This window comes from Papaver somniferum, chromosome 1, assembly GCF_003573695.1.
Source record: "Papaver somniferum cultivar HN1 chromosome 1, ASM357369v1, whole genome shotgun sequence".
NCBI lineage: Eukaryota > Viridiplantae > Streptophyta > Magnoliopsida > Ranunculales > Papaveraceae > Papaver > Papaver somniferum.
In genome coordinates, this window is record NC_039358.1 from 34,194,035 (window position 1) to 34,199,980 (window position 5,946).

General features: G+C 40.3%; 1 pseudogene; it reads right to left on the reverse strand.

Annotated features, from left to right (window-relative positions):
- Positions 1-3,906: 3,906 nt before the first annotated feature.
- On the reverse strand, positions 3,907-4,006 carry LOC113341536 (annotated as a pseudogene).
- Positions 4,007-5,946: the final 1,940 nt, after the last annotated feature.

The following is a 5,946-nucleotide window of genomic DNA, read 5'->3' on the forward strand; positions in this document are numbered from 1 at the left end:
CAAACGAGTTGGTTTAAGTTCTTATCCCTTCGGTGATGAACTATTGTCTGTGCTTGATCCCTTTAGAGTACGTAAGGGTACATAGGCAGCCACAATGAGTTGCAGCATTTCCGGTCCAACACTTTGTCGCTCATATCATCTAATTGTGAGATGATTGCGACATTCTGGCCTCTCATATTATCTTTCTCGGTAGCTCGACGCAGGAGATGATTGTGGCCAAACTTGATGAGGCAAGGTAAATTCCATTCACTGGATGTTCATACTTCCTATCAAGGCGTTCGACATAGGCTAAAAACCCGAGTGTCGTAATATAGCTCAAGAGGAGTCCATTTTGATGGGATACGGCCCAAAGGTCAAGACATGTCGATCTATAGATCCCCATGGTCACCAGAATTTAGCCAAATTCCATCGTTTAGGGCCTCAAAAGGCTGCTTTTGCCGTTTTAGGAAAGTTTTTGTTTTCTTAGTAAATCCTTCGCGGAACAAGGGTAAGTTGGAACGGTGTGGAAGCTAAGTTAGCTGCATCATGCTCCACGAGCATGTTTGCAATGGAAAATGGACATGCATTTTCCTAGCTTTGAGGCCCGGATCGTAGCTTAATCATGCCGCGTCGGGGAAGTTACGGCCTGCGGGGCAACGCGCCAAAGGCGTAATTTTCCGGTCCGTCACAGTTGGTATCATAGCAAGTTGCGAGAAAACTCTAGGGACTGTGCGGAGTGGATTTGTCCACGGGTATTTTCCTTAATAAAAACTTAAAGTTGGAGAGCAGGCCAACTTTTGCTCGGAAAGAAGTTTGTAACTGTTGTGCCAGTTACTTTGTGAATCGAGTTGAGCCTGTTTAAGTACTGTGATTTTTCCTGGCCTAAGTGGCACTACACTTACGAGTAGATATCCGGAACTCCGTATGGGACAGTGGGTAGTCAATGAGACTAATCATCCCACACGTTGGCACTGGTGATAGACGCATCTATGTGTCTATATTAGTCTCAATTCTCTGTAATGTTAGTACTCGATTTGGTGCTTATTTTGGTATTTTATGTCTTTGTAGGTGTTTTTCGGAGAAATAAACATGTGAGGAGAAATCGGCTCGAAAAGTTGATAAAGACACCTGGGGGATACTTACTATTCGGGCTCTCAGTTTGGATAAGGGGCATCTCAATCACTAAGGGGTACTCCACTGATAAAGGATACCCTAATTTCTATTGACACCTCACAGCTATTGGTACCCCATCATAGGATAGGGGGCATACCTCCTTCACCTTTTGAATATGATAATGGCGGGAAACTTTCTTCAGGCGCGATGATTCTGAATTATTTAAGAACCGAGTTTTTATGGTTTAGGAAGGGAGATTTCAATACGTTCAGTTAAAGGTAGGATTAATACGTGTTTAAACACATCATAGGTAGAGCTTCAGGCCGGCAAAAATGGAGGCGTTCTTCTCGGGAAAACATAGTTTTGGCGGAAAAGAAGTCAGTTAGCAGCGATGATTTTCTTGGCAGATTTGGTCGGCGTTTTGATGGATTTTCTCGTCAGTTTGACTTGGTATGAGTGTTACAACAAAACGGGACTACTACGTGTTCCAGAATTGAAATAAAATAGGAGTACTCGATAAAACAGGGTGAAAACAAGTTGCGGACTTTTCAGGATTCATTTGGACGAGAATTTAGTGGAATTTCTATTGGATATGGACTGGGAATGATCCAGTACATCAAAACAGGGAAGGTATTGAAGTTGGATTAGATAAAGATGGAAGTTCACCGGAATTGCATCGAAACAGGGAAAGAAGAAAGTTTATTGGGATAGTTTGGTTGTTCTTTTGGAAGTTACGTGCAATTTTGGAGAGGATATCGTGTTTGGATTCTGCCAGGATTTAGTTACCGAGTGTGGAGAGTTTAGATAACTCAGGGAAGGTTGGAAGCATGCAGAGAAATATTATCGCAGCTTGGCCGGGAAGAAAAGGGAATATATTTTCGTGATTTCTTTCACATGTTGTGTATATATAAGAGGTTTAGAGTCCCAGGAAGGGAGACGAACAGTTTGGGGTAGTTTAGAGAACCAAAGGAGACAAAAATCACGAGTTGCAGGAAAGTTGTTCTGCTGGTGCTGCTGAAGAACACGAAGAACATCAACCCACGCCCAACTGTCGCAGAACACTGTCGTTGTTCTACAGCACTTCGCTTCTATCGTTACTGTAGTAGTCTTATTCCTCCTGTTTCTCTTGTAACAGTCGATCTGCAACACATATAAACGTTGCGATTGAACTGTTTTACTCCCTTTGAGTCTCTTCACCTTTGAAAACACCTTTTGAGCAATTAAAAAATATTTTGAACCTGTTTTTGATATGAGGAGCTAAACCCCATTGCTGAGGCGATAGAGGAAGCTATTTTTGCAATAAAGAGTGGTATTTTCTATTTATCTTATTTATTACAATTATTTATATGATTATTTTCCTTGTTTGAGAATTGTTTAAATGATTTTTATTCAACAATTGTCATTTCCATTGATGGTATATGCTTGGACTTAGGTTTTTGATATCCCATGCTTTTGATTTACACTTGTTATTTTAAAAATCTACTTGTTGCAACATCTTAGAATCAAATTAAACGAAAAAATTGAATAAATATAAATATTGGATTTGAATCACTTTAAACTTGGAAAATAGTGGAATCTTAGCCTCAGTGTTCTTTTAATATTGATAATAACATCATCTTTGTTTGAGTTTTCTAGTTTTCTATTTTTCTTTTGGAATCTTAGCCTCAGTGTTCTTCGCCCGTCTGGTACGGGAGGTAAGTTTTTCGAAACACCCGCGAATCCCCTGTCAGCGGGTTTACTGTATTTTTTCGTTTGCATATATGCTGAGGACTTGAAAACGGATGCTTTAATTTCCTAGTAAAGGGCAAGGACTGGCCTTACAAGATACGCGTTCGGATTTCATCACCGTTCTCTTCTTGCCTGCCTTAGGAAAACGAAACCAAACGAGAACCTAAGCCTAAAATTTTGACTAGAACGAGACCTATAGGGTAACGAGCTTAATAGGAAAGTCGTTCGAAGAATATTGGTTACTCTTTTGAGCACACTTCGAAGTTCTTGAAGGTTTCTGTGAGTTGAATGCGTGACTGCGCCGCCTTGTAACCGGTGAGGCCTTGGGTATCAAAGCTCCACTAAGCTTCCCTCGCCTCGATTCAACTTACTTTGACTCGGATTGATTCCAGAGGGGTTTTCTCAGATTGTAACGAGTTCCTTTTCGAAAGAATAAAAGCTGGTCTAGAAACAATCTTGGTGGAGCCATCATGCTTTTTGTTTGCTAGAAATTTAGGTTTGATTTGGTTGAGTCAGCCTTGTTTTGTGTTTGCATAGAATTCCCTACCTTATTCTGTTGCATGCCTGAACGTAAAAGAGACGCCCTAGGTAGATTTGTTAAAGAGAAACCTAGTAGTTCTAAGCGTCTTGATTACCTCAATTTAGAAAGTCCGATTCGTGAAGATTCCGTTTTTGAACGTCCGTTTGAGGAAAGAATCCCTGATAGTCCAATAGCGCCAGAAATGGAAACTTTGAAAGCCTTGTTGAATCCTACTAGGACTACTCGTCCCTCGTGTATCAGGTTACCTGAAACTGAAGCAAATTATGAACTTAAGCCTGGAACCTTACAGTTGCTCCCAATCTTTTTAGCAAAAGAAAATGAAAACCCCTATTTCCATGTTAGGGACTTTGAGGAAATTTGTAGTACCCTAAAAATTAGAAACCTTGATGATGATGCTTTAAAACTCAGGTTATTCCCCTTTTCCTTAAAAGATAAAGCCAAGTCGTGGATGTATAGTTTGGCTTCCGAATCAATTGAAACCTATGAACAACTTACATCTGCCTTTTTGAACAAGTTTTTCCCTAGGAAAAAAACCTCGTCTATTAGGACGCAAATCTGCACGTTTACACAACAGGAGGGAGAATATTTGTATAGGTATTTGGAAAGGTTCAATGATTTATTAGCCCAATGTCCTCATCATGGTTTAGAAAAGGTTAGGTTAGTTCATATCCTTTATGAGGGTTTAGATTATCCCACCACAACTACAGTAGAGTCCATGTGTACAGGTGGGTTTGAAAACCAAATAGTTGATGATGCGATGACATATTTGCATGAAATCGCCGAAAAGACCCAACAATGGGAAAGCAATAGGGTACCCCAGAAAACAATTCTTCTAGGCAGAGGAAACGTTAATAGGGTAGAAGGAAGCTTTGAATCAGATGCCAAAATTGCTGCTATAGAGAAAAGGTTAGAAGCTTTAGAAGTGGGTCACACTAGTGGTAGATTGAAGCCTTTTTGGGAAGGCCAGAATAATGAAGAGAAAGCCAATGCTCTCTATAATAACACTAGGTATGATAACCGTCAGAAGTTTGACCCATATTCAGAAACCTATAATCCTGGTTGGAGAAACCATCTGAACCTTTCATGGTCTAAGGGCCAGAGTCAAGGTCAGTTTAGTAATTCTAATGCTCCCCCAGGTTTTGGTTACACTAAGAATTCATCAGGCCCAGAAAACAAAACGACTAGCTTAGAGTAATCTATTAAGATGTTAGAAAAAACTCATGATATGTTAGCACAGAGCCAAATTAGTTTTCAACAGGAAACCAAGCAGAACTTGCAAACTAATACTCAGAGCCTTGCTAATCTAGAACTTCAAGTCGGCCAAATAGCTAAGACCTTAAGTGAGAGAGATAACGGAAGGCTCCCTAGTCAGACTACCCCCAACCCTAGAGGAGTTCATGAAGTAGGTGCAAAACCATCGAATCAATTGAATGCTATTACCACCCTTAGGAGTAGTAGAGTAGTAGACAATCAGATAACCATGCCCGATAGTGAACAAACTGTAGTTCACCCCTCAGAATATCATCCCTCAGGACCACTAACTAAGGGGACTGATAAAATTTCCGATGATGCCAATTCGGTTCCTGAGAGGTCTGATTCTGTGCCTAGAGCCCCATTTCCCCAGCTATTAGCATCAACAAAGAAGGAATCGAACTTTAATGACATATTGGAGGTTTTTAAGCAAGTTACCATAAACCTTCCTTTATTAGATGCAATTAGGAAAATTCCTGCTTATGCCTAGTTCCTTAAGGATATGTGTACGCGAAAGCGAAAACTTAGCGTCCATAAGGAATCCTTTTTAGCTAGTCATGTAAGTTCAATCATTCAGAACACTACCACTCCAAAGTACAAAGACACAGGTTCCCCAACCATTGCTTGTACAATAGGTAAACACCGGGTATAAAAAGCTTTACTTGAATTAGGAGCCAGTGTGAACTTACTGCCGTACCATGTGTACTTACAGCTAGGACTTGGTGAAATGAAACCTACTCAGATAACACTGCAGTTAGCTGATAGGTCTGTCAAAATTCCTCGATGTGTTATCGAGGATGTTCTTATTGAGGTAGACAAGTTTATTTATCCAGTGGATTCGTGGTCCTAGATACCCAACCTGTCCCTGACCCACAGAACCAGATACCTGTGATTTTAGGTCGCCCATTCTTAGATACGTCTAATGCGATCATATACTGTCGAAATGGTGTGATAAATTTATCCTTTGGTAATATGACTATCGAAATGAACATTTTTAATGTCAGTAAGATACCTTATGAGCTAGATGACACATGTGTTAAAGAGGTGAATATGATAGAATCCTTAGTTCAGGAGTCATTACCAAACATCTTGTCTGAAGACCCATTAAAGAGTTGTCTATCCCGTTTTGGTTTATATTTTGAAGATGATAGTACCGTTGAACAAGTGAATGCTCTATTAGATTCTACCTCTGTGTTAGACACTGATAGATGGAAAGCTAGGTTCGAACCATTACCAGCTTCTGAGACTACCTCAGTTCCTTCCTTAGAAGAGCCCCCTAAGTTGGACCTCTAACCACTACCAGATAACCTGAAGTATGTGTTCTTAGGCCCATC